At 33.3% G+C, this 25,290-nt stretch overlaps 1 protein-coding gene and 1 pseudogene across 4 annotated transcripts in view; one reads left to right on the top strand and one right to left on the bottom strand.

Moving 5' to 3' along the window:
• The window catches only part of LOC126778426 (hemicentin-1), a 448,643-nt gene that overhangs the window by 208,655 nt on the left and 214,698 nt on the right, over nt 1-25,290 (top strand). The window lies entirely within an intron of this gene.
• LOC126778649 (U6 spliceosomal RNA) lies at nt 20,179-20,279 on the bottom strand (annotated as a pseudogene).

A 25,290-nucleotide genomic window follows, 5' to 3' on the forward strand; every position in this document is an offset into this window, starting at 1 on the left:
AAAATATCAGATAAAAGAGGAAATCAAGAGATTTCGACAAGTCAAATCAATCAACGCAAAAACCACATCATCGTACAACGAAATCAAGCGAGATTGAAAACGTGAGAATGCAAAAGCCGAAATACATTTTTAATTGAATTGGAATGTTTTATTATAGCTATGTATGTTTGTATGTGGAACAAATGAAAGCAACAGACTATTGGCCCACTGATGGGCTAAAGCCTCCTTTCCTTGTTGGATTCACTTGTAGCATATTATCACCTGTACACGCAAGTTTCCTCATGACGTTTTCGTTCCGAGCACGAGATGAAATGGTATAAGTGGTGCTTGCCTAGTTTACGTGGTGGTAGGGCTTTGTGCAGGCAGGTCTGGGTGGGTACTACCCACTCATCAGATATTCTGCCGATAAGCAGCAATACTTATTAGTGTTGCGTTCCAGTTTGAAGGGTGAGTGAGCCAGTGTAACTACAGGAACAAGGGACATAACACCTCAGTTCAGGGATGTAGGAAATGGTTATTATATCGCCATCGCCAATGTCTATGGGCGGTGGTGATAACTTACCATCAGGTGTTCCATTTGCTCGTCCACCTGCCTATACCATAAAAAGAAAGTTCCAACCCACAATCATCAGTTAAGATTCACGCATTCTATCACTCAACCATCTCGTATTGTATTTTTTTAATACAACTGTATTAAAAAATTGCTCGTATCTGTATGGCACCTCTTAAATCAATTCTCGAAGTAATTATACCACAAAACTTATAAAATAACATTTCTTACATCTCAACTTATTGCCTTCACTGGTCACTAGAAGGCTAATTAATATTTCGCTCAGAGGATCGGAATTGCGCTGCAACGGGGAAATGCTACTAATATTCTTGTAACCATTCCGCGTGATTATGATTTCTAGAGTAGCTATTATATATTTTGATTTAATCTTGTTTAAATTGTTATATAAATATATTATTAATATATAAATATATATTTTCAACATGTGATGTTGAAGAATTTAAAGTGGATATTGTCTGTTATATCTAATATCCACAACATTAATGTAAATAATAATGACAAATATAATAGGTTGTGGAGTATTCATATATTGTTCTCATTCTAACATAAGATTGCTTAAAAGATTGTAGAATGCCACATTGTAATATGCGACATTGACTACAATAATGTTTATATATATTTATAGCTTTTTTTATAGTACAGGTAGGCGGACGAGCATATGGGCTACCTGATGGTAAGTAGTCACCAACGCCCATAGACATTGGCAATGTAAGAAATATTAATTATCGCTTACTTCGCCAATGCGCCACCAATCTTGGTAAATAAGATATTATATCCCTTGTGCATGTAAAAATAAAATGTTAAATGTTACACTGGCTAACTCACGACGTGAGTGTCATTCCTCCTAAATGCAATAATTTATTGTTTAACAAAAGAAATCATGTAAATACAATTACATATAAATAAAACACGAAGTTGGGACGCGTCGTTATTATATAATAATATTGAAGCGATCAAATGTGCTAATTACCCCAAATAGGTGTTTAATATTTTATTGATTCGAACTTGAAGTGTCTAGATTTCATACACCTTAACATAAAGGAAATTACATTATTTTATTTTATTTCTCACTTTAAATTATATTAGGTGGGCGTGCCACTAAATCATCCTCCGGTTTAGTAACAAAATATTTTTCAAAAATAGTTCGTCAAAAAAATATTTTGGTAAGTATGCGTTTTATTGAATTTCATTTTAACGAGTTTCCACCCACGACTTCGCGTGTGGCAGGGGTGGTGATCAATCAATCAAGCAACACCCAATCGTTGTCCACTGCTGAACATTGGCCTCTCCCAAGGTGCGCCAAAGATCCCTGTCCTCCGCATCCAATTGGTGCCCGCCACCTTCTTAAGGTCGTCGGTCCACCTGGCTGGAGGGCGCCCTACGCTGCGCTTGCAGATTCGCGGTCTCCACTCTAGGACTCGTCTGCTCCAACGGCCATCGGTCCTACGACATACGTGACCAGCCCACTGCCACTTCAGCCTGCTAATTTTGCAAGCTATGTCGGTGACTCCGGTTCTTTTCCGGATAATCTAATTTCTGATCTTATCCTTCAAAGATACTCCGAGCATAGCTAGCTCCATAGCACGCTGAGCGACTTTGAATTTGTGGACTAGTCCCGCAGTTCCGCAGTCCCGCAGGGGTGGTGATAGGTAAACTATATCCCCTGACAACGTAATCAAATTTTCATAATGATCTGATTGAGCAATTCAGCCTTGAAAGCTTAACAAGCAAACTCACTTTCTTTATAATATTGGTTAGCACTAAGCTAAACAAAGTCCGTTGAGAGTTTTCTACTTCGACCTTTAAGTATTGTAGTGTCCTTGTGGAAAAAGATTTATGAGTGGCCAGTTGAAATTCAGCTCACTATGTACTAAGTGGATTGCTTTCGAAACAATTGGAATTTGGTGGATATTACGTAATTGTTTTTGTTATGTGTTTGTAATTACTGTAACAGAGTTTTATTAAGAAATTGGAAAACATTATGTGAGTTATTTTATTACTAATAAACTAGTTTCAAACAGAAGTTTTCCTTGAATTTGTTGGTCTTGGGCTTAACATATATAAAGTAGCATGTGTTCGTTCTTGCGGTCCTAACTTGATTCATAAAAAGTATCATCAAAATCGGTTAAGTGGTCTAGCGGTGAGAGTAACAGACATATTTATTTATTTAACAATATAAACAACCAATTAACAATGAAACAAAAAATGATGGCACTACAAAAACCCGAAAGTTTATCTTGAGTGCCTTTCCGTCTATTGGTTTACATACAATATACGCTATAATTGTTTTAAATAATACATCTTCAACTTATATATAATATTCTTAATACTTATTTCTCGCCTTGTTCTGTTATCTAAGCTATTTACTAAGCGAGAAATCATATAAGAGCTCGTACGCTGTCCATATTTATACATACATTCATAGTTTTATTTTCGCATTTATAATAAAAAAAGCCGAGATGGCCTAGTGGTTAGAACGCGTGAATCTTAACCGATGATCGTGGGTTCAAATCCGGGCAAGCACCACTGAATTTTCATGTGCTTAATTTGTGTTTATAATTCATCTCGTGCTTGACGGTGAAAGAACACATGCAGGTTCATGAAATTAGACACATGCAGGTTGCATGTGTCTAATTTCATTGAAATTCTGCCACATGTGTATTCTACCAACCCGCATTGGAGCAGCGTGGTGGAATAAGCTCCAAACCTTCTCCTCAAAAGGGAGAGGAGGCCTTAGCCTAGTAGTGGGACATTAACAGGCTGTTACTGTACTGTACTGTTATAATATTAGTATACGCAGAGCACGCCAGTAAACCTACCTAGTCGACGTATTTTTTTCCGACATCTTCAACAATCATCATCATTGTTTCAATTTAACCAAAACTATGATTAATTATAAACCTCAACATTTTCCACGAATCACTTCGTTCATTGGTGAAAACCGTATGAAAATCCTTTCGATATTTTGGAGTTTATCACGTTCGGTCAGATAGGCAAACAGACAGACATGGCGAAGGAAATTTGTATATATAATAATAATAATATCCTGGGACATTATTCACACACTGCCATCTGATCCCAAACTAAGCATATACTACTTTTTTCTGTAAATACATACTTATATAGATAATTACACCCAGACTCAGGACAAACAGACATGTACTGTCTGTCCTGTGTCTGACATGTGTCTGTCCTGGGTGGGAATCGAACCCACAACCTTCGGCGTGAAAGGCAAGTATCTACCAACCACGCCAACCGGCAATATATATAATATTATTGCTATGGAAGACACGATAACATTATAGATCAGTGTACCAAGTGCGAGTTTATCAACTTATTCGATAGCGTTGACGTTGACTGCGAATTGTATGGACTTCCGACCACTGTCACTAGACAACACTGTTGATATACACAAGGGACTTGGCATACACCTTATTAGTACAGATTAGTCTAGTGAATAGATTTTAAAGAAATTTGATAAGTTAAAAAAAACATTACACGAGATGATAGCAAAGCCAATGTCTCCTAATATATTGGATTAATCTAGCAAGCAGTGAATACTTATATAACCTTATAGTAGTTGAAGTGAAGATGAAGTGATTAATACTTTCATCTATCAGATTTGATACAGGATACTTTATACTGATTACATAAAGATAAGAGAGGTAAGGTGATGTAATTGTAATGTGAACTTCAGTATTTGCGCTACAAGAGGCTCACTACAATGGATGATCTTGACAGATAAGTAAAATGAGATAAAAAAATTCATGTAAAATTCAATTTCATATGTCAGTGAAATTATTGTGGATTAGTGACTCATTACAATAATTACACAGTAATTAAACTTTTTTCTTTTAATGTCTGTATATTTAGAACGCATATACTACTTATGGGTTTATACCAAATGCATATTTAGAATTTATAAGACCTCATACATCTAAAATTATTGTCGATATTAGTATTAAAATTCGAAACAACAACGTAAACAATATATGTATGCAAGTAGATAAACAATAAATTTTATTTATTTCGTGATTTTAACTTAGACGGCCGATAATAGTTTCCATTGATTCAGATGAAAGCAACAAAGCGTGGACACGGACGAGAAGTAAAATTAAATGTTTTCTATTAAGTTTCAAAGTACCAAAAGACCGGGAACAAAATGAATGAAATAAGTTTCATGAGTCGTATTTCAAAGTTTAAAATGAAACCGGTGCCTTCGGTAACAAAGGAGGTTTACGAGGAACTTAAGAAAGATTTTAGACGCAAATGGAATTATGCATAAAAAACAGTGTCGCGTTAAGGTGTTTTAATTAATTAAAAATATTTAAAACGAGCACCACTATTATAATTTATTTGATTTTGAACGAAACAAAAATAAAATCAAACTTTAAATTAGAAGCATCACTTTGATTGTCAAAAAATGTATACAGGCAAGATAGGTTAACGAAATTGTTTCAAATTTTGTCTTTATTGTGATAATGATCTCTTCATCAATTCTGGAGAGTAGATAACTTTACAATACTTTAGTTACTCATGATCCGATGACACGGCATTCCAACACGACTGGAGATTTCATGCGCAGGACCAACGGCTTTAAGTGCTTTCTGAGGCATGGAGGCATCCGAGTGTAAGAACTGTAACTATATATATTTATTATATCTGTATTGATAAAGGTACTTTGTATATATAATACACGATCCATTTAAAAATACATAATTATAGAGATACAACATAGAATACTATGACGCTTATAATTTTGTTCGTTTATTTAGATATTTGATTCGATCCAACTTGCGACATTAGTATATAATAATTTCAATCATATATTTCAAACAAGCAAAAGCTATAGGGTTGATTAATAAGTAGGCTAAAGAGACAATCATTACACACAAAAATTGTATATTCAAACGAATTAATATTCTTAATCACTTTCCTGAAATTAAAAGCAAATTTCACAAAAACTAATTACAAGTAACAAACTAAAGTTAACAACAACGACAGTTCAAGTAATATAAAGTAATTCAAGTATAAATAGTTTCATTCCCTTAATATTATAATAAATAAAAATATAGTCGAAAAAAAAAAAATTGTAGAAAAATCCAGAAAATGCTAATACAGACGAATGCAATAAAATATATCTGGAAGCGGTCCCGAAGGATACTGGGAAAGGAATGACACTATCAAAAATGTTATTCCGTTGAAAGTGACGCTCCGGGCGTCGACTGAAGATAACGAGACATACGGTCAGATAGAATGATTGAAGAATCCTCTTAGACACTTAAATATTTTCAAGATTTTTATATTATTTTTTATAATTTTTATGCGTTTGGCATTTCTATAAGACTGTCATCCACATAGGCGATGTAAAGAATAGTTTATATTTCTTACATTGCCAATGCACAGTTGTGGTACATTTAACATCAGGTAGCCCGTTCGCCCGCTCTCCACCTATATAAGAAAAATATATAAAAAAAAAATTAACCTTAAAACTTTAGTACCGCTGTTCTGAATAAGGAATAAGTTTCTCTAGCTAAACCATTGGTGTCAATTTTTTAGTAAAGATATTCCTTTCCAGGCCACATTTTGTCGTACTTGCATTATAAATTCCAACAATTCATATTTCTCAGTATGTCATCATACATACATACATATGTATTGCTGTGTATTGTAAATGATGAGTTAAAACGGGCATAAGGGGCATAAAATCTTAGATTCGTGTTTGGCTGTTTTATCAAATCAAACGAATCAAATCAAAATATTTTTATTCAAATAGACTTTTACAAGTACTCATGAGGTGTCCAGCGCTACCACTGGTTCATGTGGATTCTACTGAGAAGAACCGGCAAAGAAATATTACCGTGTAAGTGTATATTTCTTTCAGTGACAATTTATGCATTCAATGATGAATACTTACCATACGGTGAGCTTAATACTAATCTGCATTTTTTAAATTGATTATTAAATAATGGTTTTTGACGCGCTTAAATACCAGAATTTTCGCAACATATGCATATTTTATATCTGTCTGTAATAACTGATATCAACTAAGCATGAGGTCCAAGGCGAATATAATTAAAGGAATTTATTTATATTTCAACTTTTTATATAAGATCGTTAATAAATCTTTTAAATTTGTTAACCATTCTATCTGCCTGTGTGTATTGCTAGATAAAGGCACTTTCAAAGTGCGCAGAGATCTAACATCTTTTGTTTATTTCGCGGCGCATAATTTATTTTACTTTAAATTCTAAGAGTTCAAAAGCAGAATAAACAACGCTAATTAAATAACTATTCCACGAATTACAATATTATTTTCTCATTGTAGTTTTATAATGTTTTATAAGAAATTTTAAAAACATTAAAATTTTATATCGTTTTGTAACAAATGTGTACTTTTATATTTTATAAGTTTATTTTAATGCGCTTAAAATAAATGTTTATTTTAATTTCAGGTAACATTTATTTCGTTATGATATACAACGAAAATGGTGAGTTATTTTAAATATCACATTGTAAATAAACGCACACTTGTAAAAAACATACTGCATACATAATCATAATGACCCGGTAATAGTTACGAACAAAGCGTTACGTCGTCATTATCATCAGCCAATCGTAGTCTACAGCTAGACATAAGCCTCTACCAAGATGCACTGCCGCTTTCCGCACAGTCGGGCCCACCATTTCTTCAGGACATTGGTTCACCAGGCTTAAACGAACTACTAATTATAAAAACAGACAGACAATTACCTTTTAAAAATGTTTCTAACTAATATAATCAATGCATACGATGTTTAACAAGTTTGTTTATTTGGTTGTTTGTTACGCTGTCATGTCTTAACTACTCAACCGGTCATCATTTTATTTATACAAGTTTTGAAAAGGTATTAAAAGGAACAAAAACAAATAAATGAGCAATGGCAGCCCATCCAGTCTACCTACCAAATAATTAAAAAACTAAAAAAAAAAATAGTAACTAATATCAGCAAAATAAAATATATTACAAATAGATCAAATCACTTATTTTCTACCGGAAGTATAACCTTCATTTCATTGGAAAAGATAAAACGTTTGAAGGACTACAACTTTATAACAAATTACAACCTACTATGAAAAATGTAAGCTCAATTAACGAGTTCAAGTATCGGCTCTCACGCTAAATTTTGGAAAATTAATACTGATGATATAATAAACTTACTTTATATCTCGTCAGCTGAGTACCTATCTATGTGGCGACCATTATTATAATTAAATTTATGTCATGTTGTTTTCATCTATATATAATATAATAGTATGTATATGATGTAATTCTAATTTAGAAACTATTTTAGAAACTGTATAAATTATTAAATGGTATTTAATTGCACATAAATTAATTTAATACATGATAAGTCCTTATTAATGCTCGCGCGTTATTATATTAATTGAAATCATTTGAAATCAATAATGAAAATTAATAGCCTGTAAATATCCCACTGGGCAAATCCCTCCTTCTCCATTTGAAGGTTGGAGCTGTAAGATGGTGGGTATATACATATGTTAGAAAATAACATTAACACATGTTATTCATGATTATTAACCACGGTTTTTTTCTGGTTTTGAACCTGCAAACTTCGGTTAACATTCACGTATTCCAACCACGGTTCCACTTCCGCTCTAATAATCTAAACAGTAAGCTACTAAGCAGTAAGTAATATAATTAAACTACTGTTTAGTTCATACATTGGTATTACTCAACTTAATTTATCTAGCTCAGGAGAATACCCTTTCTGAATTAATTAATCTGCAATACTCACCCAGAACGAAGTATAGCCTTATGTATGTTCAAAACAATCATTCATTGATGCGGGTTGGTAGAATATACATGTGGCAGAATTTAAGTAAAATTAGACATATGCAGGTTTCCTCACGATGTTTTCCTTTACCGTCAAGCACGAGATGAATCATAAACACAAATTAAGCATATGAAAATTCAGTGGTGCTTGCCCGGGTTTGAACCCACGATCATCGGTTAAGATTCACGCGTTCTAACCACTAGGCCATCTCGGCTATTTTTTTTTTAGCCTGCCTGTAGGGTATGAAATTTGAAAAATCCTATCTTATTAGTCACTTGTGTTCCTTAATGAATTTCTGCGCAAAATTTTAACCTGTTAGACCCAGTGGCTTGTGGTATCATATGAGCTTGCACGAAGCCCCACCAATTACATCCGTTCGTTAAAAGAAAAATATTTTTAGATTATTGTCAATACTATATAAATAAAAAAGTGTGTAAAATGCAAATTCGTTTGTCTATCTTTTGGCACGGGGTGATTTTCAAAACAAATGAAAAATATAGATACATATTAGAATGTGCATAATTACGGCCCATGTCAAGAGAGAACACAAATTAATGTGCAAACTCAAGTGCACTATCTCTTCTCTCCCTCAACAGAAAGAGGGATTGAATTCAGGATCTCAAGAGTTGTAGCTTTCTTATATAGCCACTAGATAAACGAAACATTTATTAGAATATTTCTAAACACACATATAACACCTGTTATTTTATATAACTACTTTAAATACTTTTACATTGCTGGCTGTAATTAATTTACATAAAATACAAGCAGAAGTATTAATTCGAGTAATGACGTAATTCTATGTATTTCACGTTAATTTTGAAAAAACTTAGCTAATATTGCATAGTAATTATACGCTGGTGCTACCACTTTAACAAGAGGGAAACGCGACAGTTAAACGTTTATATACAATCACATTGTGATTAGAATATCCTGGTTAGCTTGATTAACAACGCCCTTATATAGACGGCTGGAGCTCGCACGGCACCGTGACATGTTAACTATACCACCGAGCGTGACATCCTGATCGCTAAACGACGTGATCAACGGCTTGACAGCTTGAAATGAAACCCTTATTGGAAAGAAATATCGATTCGTTGGAATTGATTATTTGTTTCATGAATGTGAATGCGATTGTAAATGTTTCATCAATGTTGCTTTGTAATAAAACATTTTCTTTGAAAGTTAATCTTAATTAATAACGATTCATGATTTAAAATTGTCAATAGCCATGGGTTGCATTTTTATCATAAAGTATGTCATACAATATTGCTAGTAATAAAGCATAAGGCGTTTTTCTAAGGAGAGATGGAATCTTAGTTCAGGATTCACTTGTTATAACCATCTTGTTTCATCTGATCTTTGTATGTTGTTCCTTTTTGTAAACGCTCTTTACAAATTTCACATTTTTTTTCAAATTAATAGTTAAACCAGCATCTTTTAATTTATGATACATTTTACATAAAAGATTTAAATGAGTTTTAAAATCACTAGAAATTGCTTTTAAATCATCTAAATATAGAAAGACATTAGAATCGAATTCTATACCAAAAAGTTTGTCTACTGATCTTCGTAGTTCTGCAGGAGCATTAGTTAAACCGAAGGTCGTACAAACAAATTCAAACAATCCTTTCCATGAATTACTAAGGTGGTCTTTTAAGTGGGTCTGTAGGTGGTTCTACATTGATCATATAAATACAATGATATTCTTGTGATGTTCTTAGTTTTAATATTAAAATACAATATAATTTTAAATTTAATTTAAACAAACCTCACTCACCTGATGAGAAACATGTCGATACCTGTCGTTACCAGACAGACGTGTTGACTTACGCCACGCTCATGTCACGTGATAAAACGTGATCGCCACACGCCGTTACAAACTAATTGACAGTTTGAAATTATGTTCGAATTGGACTTACGGCATTGTAATGGATACCATTATGTTGCTTTTTAAATACTTTGTGTTTTTTTTTAATCTTGTAAATTACGCTAGTTTTTACAATGGTATTTTAATAGAATAAAGTAATTCCTTGAGGTATTATATAATACAAAACAATCTCTCGTTTTTAACTTAATGCAGTTAAATTAAAAACGAGAGATTCTTTTGTACTTAAGGAATCTTAAGTTCGAATGTAATTCGTAGCAGTTCGGCTCAATTTTATAAACTGTACGATATGTAGTCTAATAGTTTTGCCGTAGTCTTGATACATGTTTTTTTTTTTTAATTTATGTTAAAAAATAAATCAACAGTTCAATAAATTGTTATGTTTCCTTCAAACGAGGCGTGAAGAGGCATCTTGCGGGCCGGCAAGGCGGGGACGGCTAGTACAGAACATTCTTCACGACTGTACTGGCCGTCGTCGCGTTTGGACTCTACTACCACTTACCATCAGGTGGAGTAGAGTCATTTGCCATCCCGGCGCATATAAAAAAAAATGTTTTTTTGGTATAGCCGTTTGGACATACCGGTCAACCGTTTGACTTTATTCAGGACAACTAAAGCCAGTATTTATTAATATTGCTAAAGTATAAGTATATTTAGTTGACATTTTTGGTAATACCACGAGCCGAGATACTCGACTGGGTAGAAAACATGTATCTTAACTAAAGGTCGGTAGTAAAAAACCACTAATTTTTTCATGTGCTTATATTTTATTAATATATTATTTTATCTCATGCTCGCTGATGAAATTCTGCCACATGGGTCATGTACTCACACTGAAGGAGACAGATGGAATAAGCTCCAAAAAATATTCTCCATAAAAGGAGATTAGGGTTATGCCAAGCAGTTAATTGTTGGTAACATTGACTAACTCACATATAACAATAGTCCAACCATTAGTGCCTCTGATCTGTTATTAAATGTGATTCGGAATTTATTTATTTCCGCATTTTTAGTGGTAGAGCCGAGATGGCCCAGTGGTAAGAACGCGGGAATCCTAACCGATGATCGTGGGTTCAAACCCGGGCAAGCACCACTGAATTTTCATGTGCTTAATTTGCGATTATAATTCATCTCGTGCTTTACGGTGAAGGAAAACATCGTGAGGAAACCTGCATGTGTCTAATTTCACTGAAATTCTGCCACATGTGTATTCCACCAACCCGCATTGGAGCAGCGTGGTGGAATAAGCTCCAAACCTTCTCCTCAAAAAGAGGAGAGGAGGCCTTTAGCCCAGCAGTGGGACATTCACAGGCTGTTACGGAATTACGAAATTTTTAGTGGTCATTTTAATTCAATATTCATCACAGTAATGGCTGTTTTCATAGTCTAAACTAATCTATATTGTATAATCGAGGTTGAACCACTTAATCGATTTATGCAACACTGCAATGAAGATGATTTAGATTACAGTTTAAATTAAACGCTATCACCTTAGGATAAAGTTCAAATTGTAAAATTAGGATTGGTTCCACCTAAGGAACATGAAAATTCAATTTTAGTTCACGCAACAGTAACTACAAAGGAAAATTAAATTTTAACTTCATCTAAAATCTTTTGAAAATAATTTTGATTTTTTGAAGGTAACCTTTTAAGAATATTTAAGTGTGTTATTTTGACTTTACTTTGGGTTAAGTGAAATCAACGATTAAGCAAAGTAGATCTAAATGACAGAGGAGAAAATCATTTAACGTAATTATATTGTGTTCTAGTAATTTATTTTATATTACGACTTCAAAGACTTAACTTTATTTGTTCTTGGTACATCCCATTAGATTTTCAGTGACATATAATATATTTACAGGATTTATAGAATAGTAGAGCTATTCTGTACAAACAAACTCAAAACGAACTGCTGAAAACAATCAAAAATGCCCCGAAGTTATTTGCGACATTGGCGCATCAAAATAGCATATCGCTGTAAGTTGGTTTTCAATATTTCACGACTGAGATCTGAACTGAGTTTTCACAGTTTTAAAAGTAGTGCAGCATTAAAAAAATAATTAGTCGTAATGTTTTTATTTGTATCATTATAATTTGTGTTTGTATTTATATATTATACTCATGACGACACACGATAGAGTCGAGATGGCGTAGTGGTTAGAAAGCGTGAATCTTAACCGATGATCGTGGGTTCAAACCCGGGCAAGCACGACTGAATTTTCATGTGCTTAATTTGTGTTTATAATTCATCTCGTGCTTGACCCGCATTGGAGCAGCGTGGTGAAATAAACTCCAAACCTCAAACTCAAAAGGGAGAGGAGGCCTTAGCCCAGTAGTGGGACACTAACAGGCAGTTACTGTACTCATGTAATTGATAAGAACAACATCAGACCATGTACTAAAAGAATAACAGAATAGGGTACCCCTAGAAATTAAAATAAAACATAGAAAAGACCGATTAAGCGTTGGGAGGATGATTTCCCGGAGGTTATTTCAGGTCAGAAATTGTTGGAGCGAATTAACGAAGGGTAATGTCTACCTATGAGGGTAGACAGTCTGATGAATAATAAATGGTCGCTGATAGTGACAAAGATCAACGAAACAATTTATTATTTATTACATAATATACAAATTTCTTATAAAACCTAAACCTTATTTTCAAAAAGAAGAGTTAATTAATAAAACTTTATACCTATTTGGGAAAATGGTTATTAGTAGATAAGCTGGTATTTGCTTAATAAAGTAAAGGTTTAGTGAAGTTCCTATTTAGAACAGGTAAAGTGCGCAGAGGCGGTGTGTTAGTCTCTCAAGTCTCCTCATTGGAATCTTCATTTTAAGCTTGAAGTAATTTCGTCAAATTGATGCGATAAATTTTGAAAACGACGATCAACGACGACGCCAAAATTATATTATATATAATTATTGCTCTTGAAAGTAAATGAATACACTTTTTATTTATTTATGATATTTTTCACTATTCAAGGAGAAATTCCCAAAATCAATATATTCTTTGCCTAGTAAGTGATAGTGGGTATCGATCCCCCCACTCACAGACAGGTTCTCTTGATTGGTAGTTTTAATGTTTCTTTTTATTTAATTCCTTACTTTAGAAAGTTGTTTCGATATTCGTCAAAACTTATAAAAGACTTTTGAGCAATGACTCAGAAATTATGTTAAAGACAAACTTTCTTACGTTTATATATTTATTCTCTATTGGACTCAGCAAAAAAATATTCTACAAAAAAGTTCTTAAGATCAACAATTCTTCAATTGACAACACTTTTAAATTGTAATTAATTGAAAGGAATAAAATAATGGATACTACGAAATAAATCTTCCATCCTCTCGTTTTATATACATATATAATATTCATAGCTGTTGTGTGTATAAGCTGGAACAACGCTGGTTGTGTGCTCAGACGTAATCCTGTAACCGCGTGGATTACGCCGTTTTAATCCGACACGAATGAATAGGCCTTTATTACAGATTGTTCTCGATCGCTAGTGGTTTTTAAAGTAAAATATATACAAAAATAAATAACTCCAGCACTATATATACTTTTAATAAGCTGAGCATCGATGAAAGACCTAATTATGATGAATTGATGATAATAAAGATATTATTAATATGATCATCAATATTCGCGTTAAAACGAGAAGTAAAAGTAAGCTTAATCAGTAAAATACAAAGATTTCCTCTTCACAAAGTCAATATACCCTTCATGGACAACAATTCGTCTGATTGTAAGTGGTCATCATCGCCCATAGACTTTGTCACGGTAAAAAATATTACCCAACCCTTACATCGCACATGCGCCACCTATCTTGGGAACTAAGATGTTATGTCCCTTGTGCCAGTAATTATACTGGCACATTCACCCTTCAAACCGAAACGGAGCAATACTAAGTATTGCTATTTGGCGGTAGAATTGATTATGAGTAGGTGGTACCTAGCCCGATAAAAAATGCCCTACCACCAAGTAAATACAACAAGTTTTGATTAAAATATACATATTCTAGCGGCTAGACCATCTGCACGCATTTTATATATAAATTTATATCTTACTCTTATAATTCAATAAACGACTTATCTGTATTTAATGTTCATAAAAACGTGACCCCGTTCTCTTCATCAAATATTTGGAAACATACATAAGGTTAACTGCAACATGTTCTAAGTGTCTTCCGTCTTCCCAGTAAAACAGTTTCACTGGACTTTTGTTTAGTGACGTGTAAAGCTGGCTTTACACTGCCACCTTGATTTCAAACACACACAGAGAATATTTAAAAATGAACGTTAAGGCTTGAATTTCGTGAAACAAAATATGTTTACTAACGGATAAAGATATAAATATGTATGTAATATATTATGTATATCAGATATTGTGGTCTGGTTGTACTTCCGATCAATTTACTGAAATGAATCAATATAAAACCGTATAAGAGCAACTATGTTATTACTAGTGGTAGGGCTTTGTGCAAGCTCGTCTGGGTAGGTACCACCCACTCATCAGATATTCTACCGCAAAACAGCAATACTTGATATTGTTGTGTTCCAGTTTGAAGGGTGAGTGAGCCAGTGTAATTACAGGCACAAGGGACATAAAATCTTAGTTCCCGAGGTTGGTGGAGCATTGGCTATAAGCGATGGTTGACATTTCTTACAATGCCAATGTCTAAGGGTGTTTGGTGACCACTAACCATCAGGTGGCCCATATGCTCGTCCACCTTCCGATTCTATAAAAAAAAAATGTCTTGGTTTATTTTGGACTTGGCAAACGGGCTTTCTAATAATAAGTATCCTTCACTCATATATATTCATATAATATTGACATAATCAAACTACTTTGCTTTGACAGATCATACCTTGTGCATAATACATACTCACATTCAAAACACAGGACACTGGATTAAGCTGGTGAGTGCTACCTCCAGATAGTCATGCACAAAGTCATTTCACACGACAGTTTTATGGAGATTTTATATCGTCGACGATAGAAAAATAATCTGATAGATTTTATTGCGTTACTACTGTACGACTATTTATGAATGCTGTGTCTATATGTAAGTGGAATTATTTGTATTTAATTATTTATTTAACACTATTTTAAACATAAATAATGTTTATCACTAAAAGCACTTCTACTGGTGGTAGGGCTTTGTGCAAGCTCGTCTGGGTAGCTACCACCCACTCATCAGATATTCTACCGCAAAACAGCTGTACTTGTTATTGTTGTGTTCCGGTTTGAAGGGTGAATGAGCCAGTGTAATTACGGGCACAAGGGACATAACATCTTAGCTCCCAAGGTGATGTAAACGATGGTTAACATTTCTTACAATGCCAATGTCTAAGGGCATTTGGTGACCACTTACCATCAGGTGGCCCATGTGCTCGTCCGCCTTCCTATTCTATAAAAAAAAGCAAAAAAAAAGAATTCTTTCAGCACAACCAAGAAAGAAAAATTTATACAGATATATAATAATTAGCGTTACACGTCCAACGATAATGAATCTACAAATGATTATTTTTCTGAAAATCAAAATATATTGTTCTGTTAATGCTTCTCTTAAAATAAATAAAATAAAATTACCAGAAAATTATAATAATATCTTCAAGACAAACGTCATCAATAGTGCAAATAAATTTATTTATCTTAGTAATCGGAAGTCATACCAATCACAGATAATATTTAAATATAAAATTTACATTGGAAAATATTTTATAACATTTTCCAATGAAAATATAATTTATATAATAATATGCTGTGAAATTTAAATTACCGAGACCGTCCAAAAATGATGATAACGTCAGTTCATTACACAGATAATGGGTCGCGATAGTTACTCATGATGCAAGCAGTGCGATAAAAATATTGGACATTTTGAATGCTGAAAATTACTGATTATATAACACTTATAATTGCGGTAGCTTATAGGCTTCAAGTAATTTATTAATAAAATTATGGATTCATCAAACAAGAGGGTTTTATCAGTAGCTATAAAGGCTCAACAGTGCTCGTATTTTCATTCATTGTGTGAAATTCGTATAGCATATTAACTCTATGCATTCATGAGAAAAATTCAGTATTCTAAAAAGGTTCCTGTATCAAAAAAATTAAAATATGAGAATAGATACGAAAAATATTTTTTCCTAAACTACAGTCACCTGCCAGAACAATCTAGACATTTCCATTTACAGAAAAAATTTAAATTCAAGCCAATTATAGACGAGACAGAAGTTATCATCGTTATTCGTTTCGCGTTGAAACACATCCAACTTCCAGGTGACATTTTCAGACGTATTTGCAAAACCTTTTTGCCTCCACTCATTTTATCTATTTCAGGAGCAAAAAGTATATACGGAACAATTGCTAAGTACTATTCTGGGTTTTTTTATTATTTATTCATTATTTAGGGATATTTATAGTTCGTGGACAGACTCGTCTGGACAGGCCTCTTGTGTTCACCAGCTATTTAACTGTAAATTACAAATACTTTGTAGTTTCCTATAATGACATAACACAGTACTTAATTACTATTCCAATAAATAAAGAAAACATTAAAATAAAAAGGTGTTTTTTTTGCTTATTTTATATTAAAGCAGATGAGCAAAAAGCGGCTGTCATAGAAACTAAGAATTTACATCTCTTGTGCATGTAATTACACTGGTTCACTAATCGTTCACAATCACAACAAATCACAGAAAGTCCTGACAATGGGTAAGCAGACAAGGCTAGAACTTCTTCCCCGTTATTGAGAAATATTTAAAACTTATTCCATTAATCAGCCGTATCAAATTTTCTTCCGACGCATGTATAACATTATATGTGAGTGTGCGCTCGTCAACACTCAAAATTCATCCAATGGATTGTCTGCACGGAGAAAAAATATTTCGAAAATATTACCCCCTTCATATCAATAATCAAATCAAAAATAAACATACCTAACCATTCTTGATAGTTGAAGTTGTTCATGTCAAATTCGTAAATAAATGTCCACAGAACTCACCTTCCATTTATTAAACCTAACTGAAGTGTCACTTATAACGGAATATCGTTTTAGTTTCGAAATTAATCTACCTAACAAAGCGCAAAGGATTATGTACGGAACCTGTAACTATTCAATTAAAATCTATATTAGTTTTAGCGATCTAAAATAACTCTACATTATCTTCTATAATTTGGATTTATAATTAAAAAAGGTGATGTAAATATTTAACTTAAGTTGAAAATAAAAACGACGAAAATTTTTCGAAAGTTTTTAGGTGTTGTATCAAAATAGTTTAATAAAAAAGCGTTTATTTTTTTAGTCGAACAGCAAAGTAATAAGTTATAAGAATAACTGAAAATAAATAGTTAAACTCGTTATTGCTAGGATAGTGTTTATAAGAATTGTGACTTCGAGCAATTTAAGTACTTATAACATAATACTAGAGAATAATCTCCGGTATTATGTTATGTAACTTGCAGTACACTGGCGTTTTGTTGCTGTTAGGCACCAGTGGGCGATTTGAATTTTGTAAAATTACAATTACTTCTTTTAAAGCACGTAATACCCTTCTATTAGCTTCTAGCTTCTCATGAGCTCAACAATACATATATATTTCTATTCTCTCCCTTGTATTATATATATATATATATATATATATATATATATATATATAATAATAAAAAAGTAAATACGTATACAACATTAATGGTGGTGGTTCCACTGGTGGTAGGGCTTTGTGCAAGCTCGTCTGGGTAGGTACCACCCACTCATCAGATATTCTACCGCAAAACAGCAATACTTGATATTGTTGTGTTCCGGTTTGAAGGGTGAGTGAGCCAGTGTAATTACAGGCACAAGGGACATAAAATCTTAGTTCCCAAGGTTGGTGGCGCATTGTCTATAAGCGATGGTTGACATTTCTTAGAATGCCAATGTCTAAGGGCGTTTGGTAACCACTTACCATCAGGTGGCCCATATGCTCGTCCACCTTCCTATTCTATAAAAAAAAAAATGATATTGTTTCAATTGATATTGTTTTATAGAAACAATATCATTACTGTTGTATACGTATTTACTTTTTTATTTTTGTGTTTATTTTTTATATTTATTATATTTTTCATGATGTCTTGAAATTTTATCACATTATAATTATCGATTACGCGCACAATTCAAAATATTATAATAATAGAATAAATATAGAAAATCGGAAGACAACGCCATCGAAAAAGTAAAAAAAAACGCTTGAGATACAATAACGTCGTCGTAAAGTCACTTGAAAATCAGTGTTTAGGTCGTTACCCTAACTTCAGCTGAGTGATCCATTTCACTATAACCTTTTTCTGTATCAAAGTGTGAGTACAGACAATAGTTTTACATATCTACATATGTATATATACGAGTGTATAAACCCTTTGTTAAAACTTCCTCATCAGTCACATGTTAACATAGATCATTACAGACTTCCTTCACGATATTAATTCAATTTAGAAGTTTATCTAATCATTGATGTTGTTACACATACACAAACAACAAGGCGAAGTTTTGTCAAATGCCTAACATAAGCGAGCTGACTTGAGCAACTCCGAACATACCTCGCACACCGAGTTATTTGCATATTGAATTAATGTTGTGGAAACATTAGGGAACTCTTCAGTAGAATCTATTAGATGATATTGATTATCTACTATTTGGATAATATCTGTTTTAGTAAACTTTTGCCATTAAGTAATAGTTTTGAAAACGTTAGAGATGGCTTAAGCATATGTACGTGGAATGCTATTATTTTGTTCCATAGATTCTATTTGCCTTATAAGATAGTTTATCTTCAAAACGTCTACGGCCAAATATTGTCTTATCATTAATTTTAGCATTCGCTTTGTCTGTATTATATTTAGGCCTAGAGGTTACATCACATGAATCTTAACCAAAGATTGTAGGTTTGAATACAGGCATGCAACTGATGTTTTCATTTGCTTAACTTTCATGTGCTTAATTTGTTTTTATAATTCATGTCGCGAGGTAGAGGAAAACACCGATAGGAAACTCTCATGTGTTGGATGAAAAGCTATGAAAAGTGTATCCGCCAATTCGTATTGTATTGTCAGTTTGTGCAAAAATGGATGCACTTTCTGTTCTCTCCTTTTTAAAAGGCAATGGGACGGCAACCCAACACAACCGGAAAGAGTTCTGAGGCAAGACTAACGGCTTTGCGTGCTTTCCGAGGCACGGGAGTGACACTTCCAACTTCCAAATTCCGGGCTGCTACTGAGAATCTTCGACCGAAAAACCAAATAAATTTTAAGGGGCCTGGCCTGGGATTCGAACCCAAGACCACGGGATCTGCGGCCTTATTAGTCACTAGACCAATGAGGTAGTTATATAAATAAGGATATACTATAATATATCGAGTTCCTTAAGTCATTAATGATCTGAGAACTGGGACAATTAAAATTAATTGCGCTGGATACGAAAGACGTTTATTATAAGCCAGGTTTTGAAGGCGAATAAGCATTTATACGTGGCATATACAACAGTAATGATGTGATTTTTTACAATGGAAACTAGATTTTTTTTTTTTTTATATCCGCCGGGAGGGCAAATGACTCTACTCCACCTGATGGTAAGTGGTAGTAGAGTCCAAACGCGACGACGGCCAGTACAGACGGGAAAAACGTTCTGCACTAGCCGCCTTCACCTTGCCGGCCCGCAAGATGCCTCTTCACGCCTCGTTTGAAGGAACCCGGGTTGTACGAGGAGGGGAACACGTGAGCTGGTAAGGAATTCCATTTTTTGGAAGTGCGACAAAGAAAGGAGTTGCCAAATTTCTTTGTTCGCGATGGAATTGATGTCACAGTTAGGCGGTGACATCGAGAACCAGCTCGCGTGGACTTAAAAAATGTGGAACGCTTCACGATTTTGCGTGTCATCCTTGCGCAGGGGCCATGCTAATTTTATACTTACGTTACGTATAACGTTTATATCAAAGCCGATATGTTCCAGTTATTAGAATACATTAGTGAACTGATGATTGCGGATTCAATCCCAGGCAAGCACCACTAATTTTTCATTATCAATTTTACTTTTTAAATCATTTCGTGCTCGATGGTGAAAACATCACGAGGAAGTTTGTTTTTATCGGATGAAAATCTTTCACATGTGTATTCAAGCAGCGTTGTGAAATAATCTCAAAACCTTCTCAAATAGAGAGAAGGCCTTATCGCCATTAATAGCCATGGGACACATACAGGCTGTTAATTTACTCTTTTACTATAAGTAATAGATAGTCCAGACAAAGTTCGTGATTTCGAGGACAATAACTTGAATATTATCAAAGCTTAGAAACCGAGAAAAAGCTAAAATATCAAACTGAATCACATTTCAACAGACATATCGCAGGCAATTCCCAATAATTTATGTCGGAATTGTGTGGGGTGAGAGACAAAAAATGTCGACAAATCACCTTCGTTGCTGAGAGGACGATTTCTCATAAGGATTGCCTCATGATAGTATATGGTGGTTTACGACTAACTGATAGCTTCGTGGTGAATAAATCGACATGAAATACTACCACTTTTTATGTAAAAATTATTATTTTATTATAATCAGTAAAATACATAAGAGTCACACCAGAGAAGCTATTTAACATGTGTATGTATTATATCTATATCTTCTGGAACTGACTCATATTTGAACGTAATGAAAAATGTTACAATTGAATACCTTTGAGTGTTGCAATATAAGTCAGTACAGGTCGAGACGTCGTCGCCAGCACACGCATGTATAGTTTTGAATGTCTCTAATATCGATATTTTTATCAAGCGCTTTATGGCTTCTGCTATTACATATCTTGCTCGGTACAGTTATTATGTTACGATAATATTAAACTAGCTGAGTCACGACTTCATAAAGTATATAATCATATATAAATTTTACTAATTTCCAAAAATTCCTTTTTATCGCTTGGAAGAACAGTATAAAATAAATTTGTGTTCAAAAGTGTTTTTTGATGTATGAGATTAAAAGTACTTAATAGTACTTTACCGGTCTGACTAAGTATTTGAACCCAGGAGCTTGGGTTCGGCCGTATAAACTACTACTGAACCGACGAGGCTGCCATTTTGCTAGATGAAACTGAAAGGGACATCTTTTAATGACGTCTTACAACTAAATAATATAATCAAAAAGATAGCCATATAATATTTAAATAGTTAAATTTAAAATAAAAATATTAAATATCATTGAAAACGCGAAACAATGTACTAGTTCGTTAAAAAAAGACAAAATCGATTAAAAACAAAACTCGTTTGTTCAAATAAGTAGTAAAGTTTAAAAAATATCGTTATCTTTACACGTTTACGCGCAAATGAATTTTACATAAGCAAAAGTTATAGTAGAGCTTTTAGACGGGCTTTTAGAATTACACGGCTGATTAATAACGTTAGTGTCACATTAAATGCAGGAGACGGACATATTTTCAACGCTGGCATCATTATTAATAGTGGGTTCTTCGTAATTTGACAAACGTTTTTGCGACAGACATTTTTTACGTTACATATCTTTGCAATCTTTTCTTTCGGGGAACGGAGTTATAGTCGACGTTTCAAGTGTAAGAAGAAAATGTGTATGAAATAATTTCAATGTATGTACGTAGGTCATAGCTAATTTCATGAATTCTTATTATTTATAAACACGTTTGTATCGTCATGTTAATAGATTAGATCAATCACTGTCGATTATTTTAATATTTAAAAGATTTGGTAACTGACATAATATATTCCTGCTTGAAATATATAATCAAGTATATAAAATAACATTTTATTTAAGATCAACAAGCAAAAACTCCATGTTTTGTTATTATTATAATATTAATAAGCCATACTGCTATTTAAAGAAAACTTTGATGTGAATTTTTCAATAAGAGCTAAATAGCCATATATGATGTATTTGTGTCTGTGTATAATATTAGATTCTTTAGCATATAGATTTTTATTTATGGTGATCATATGATTACTGAAACTGTTTTGTTATTTGTAAGTTGCATAATTACATAATATCATTTTTTTTTATAGAATAGGAAGGCGGACGAGCATATGGGCCACCTGATGGTAAGTGGTCACCAACGCTCTTAGACATTGGCATTGTAAGAAATGTCAACCATCGCTTACATATCCAATGCGCCACCAACCTTGGTAACTAAGATTTTATGTCCCTTGTGCCTGCAATTACACTGGCTCACTCACCCTTCAAACCGGAACACAACAATATCAAGTATTGCTGTTTTGCGGTAGAATATCTGATGAGTGGGTGGTACCTACCCAGACGAGCTTGCACAAAGCCCTACCACCAGTAAATCACCATCTATACAGTATGCTAAATCTAACGTTATTATTTCTTTATACAAATTGTCAGTTTTCTAAACTAATATTAAAAGAAGCTACCTAAAGAATTATCACTACAAATATACAGTACGTATAACCAAATAAATAACACACACTATTATAAGAGAAAAAACATCAAACTAAACTCGTAATTTCTCCACATTTTTTCTCACATGTGAAATTGAAGCGACCCGAATTACCATCGTCGGAGCTGTTATGTCGGCGCTGACGTCATTATTTACGTCATCATTTCCATGTTATGGCAGTTTAGGCGTTAACAAGGCGGTGGATTTGTGTTTAGTAGGTTGAATGAATAAAGTTTTGATGTTTTCGGTAGGGGAATTGTGATCTTAGTTATTCTTTATGATTTTATTTACGTAAAGCCGTACTTGATTGTTACATTATACATGTTACAAAAATGTTTGGTGACAAACTAGAAAAGATTGTGTTTTTAAATTCAGAACAGTGAAAAGATTAGTCTTTTTGAATTTGTTAAAATAATGTTATTAGCAATTATATAAGTCGCTTTGGCAGTGTATGATAAATATATATACATATTTATACACTGGTCGTAGAGCTTTATACAAGCTCGTCTGGGTAGGTACCACCCACTCATCAGATATTCTACCGCAAAACAGCAGTACTTGGTATTGTTGTGTTCCGGTTTGAAGGGTGAGTGAGCCAGTGTAATTACAGGCACAAGGGACATAACATCTTAGGTCCCAAGTTTGGTGGCGCATTGGTGATGTAAGCGATGGTTAACATTTCTTACAATGCCAATGTCTTAGGGCGTTGGTGACCACTTACCATCAGGTGGCCCATATGCTCGTCCGCCTTCCGTTACTATAATAAAAATATCGGTGTTTTTTTACACATTTTTGTGTTCAATGATTTTCTTTGGAACATCATCAGAGTTTGACTAAATTTATACAATTTTTATTCTGTTATTTCAAATAAAAAGGATATTTGTCTACGAATTCGCTGAAAAAAAAAACAAATTAAGAACCTCCTTTTTTCCATGCCGGTTAAAAACACGTTCTATTTTATAAAATATCATACAAAAAATGTCAACGCGTTCTACCGCTCATAATAATAAGGGGTAAAAATTGCGATCCAAGTTTTGTTTAACGAGCGCTGCAAACTTTTAATTCCGAGGTAATATGATACGCTAATTTCAACTTTGCATCCCATTTTTAATCTGGCTGAAGAAGATAACATCTTGTTAGCATTTTTGAGTACATATTCTTTATGGGAGCTAGTTATAAGTTTTTAGTTATTATATGAAGTTTTTATAATTGGATAACATTATTGTCTTCATGATGAAATATCAGTAAAAGTACAGGAAATATTTTAGCATCTCGTTGGTCTACTGGCTAGATTATAAGGTCACTGACCCAAAGGTCAAGGGCCAATAAAAAAATATTGTGTTCTTATGCCAAGAAATACATAAAAGAATCTCGGGGTTTGTACGTATTGAGTTTGCTCTCTTGTTTTAAAAAGGAAAGTAAAGTCAATCGTCCAGTGCCTGAACTTATCTGGATATGTCGAATTTTCTCAGATTCAGATTACAAGATTAAGAAAACAAAGATTGAGTGATGATTATTATAATGAAAAATTAAAATGACACCAGCATTACGCTCCGCTTAATAAGTAAAAAGGTATATTAACGATTCATCATAAACAGCTATTTTTAATTAATGTAATTTTCGAATTTCGAATTGATTTATTCATAAAAAAAATCAAATCATTTGACAATATATTTCTAATATAAAATAAAAACAAATTATCTTTTCAGCTTTATAATGTTATTATGATATACAGTAAAAATGTATCATTTAGCAAAGATTACTCATTAAATTTGGTACCATTATTTCAAAAATCGAAGAAAATTCACAAATCAATCTTTACATTGGACGATCGCAAGGTAAATAAATAAATACTCATCGCATCCATAACGAAGTTAGCCACAACAGCAGTACAACATTTACTTCAGATGTTGGCTGAATTTCAAACAAATTAGCTGATCTTTCCTTGGCTGGTTATATCAAAAGTTTTCAGTCGAGTTAGCTGAATGTAGTTTTAACTTGGTTTAATGATCTTGTTTCTTGGTCAGGTAATATTAGACCAGGAACTGTTTAAGTGAATTGTTGACATGTTATTAGATTTAGTCATTGGAGGGATTTTATTTTTAAATTTGTAGGGATTTTAATTTTTAAAGACCTTCTCGTTGTACCTTCGTGTAGTTCTGATTAGCCTAAAGTTTGACTGGTAGAGGACGCCTTTGGATATTAAGTACACCTTTTCTACTAAATATATTATTTTGATAAATTAAGTTTTTTGAATAGATACAATTTTAGACCATATGTCCTGACATTTCAATACAAATATACATAAAAATGTCTAAAGAATTTATCAAGATATATTACATACTCAAGTCACTCTCAGTTATTATTTAAAATAACACGTATTCTATTCACAAATTGGATCCTATTGAAGATTCTTGACAATCTGTCCTGTTGTCCATAAAATTCTGAACAGCAACACAAGATGTCTGAACGTACAAGCTTAACCCTTTCAAATTCCACAGCTACAGACCGTAGGCGTTTCTCGTTTGAAACGAGAGTGT

Source organism: Nymphalis io, chromosome 26 (genome assembly GCF_905147045.1).
Source record: "Nymphalis io chromosome 26, ilAglIoxx1.1, whole genome shotgun sequence".
NCBI lineage: Eukaryota > Metazoa > Arthropoda > Insecta > Lepidoptera > Nymphalidae > Nymphalis > Nymphalis io.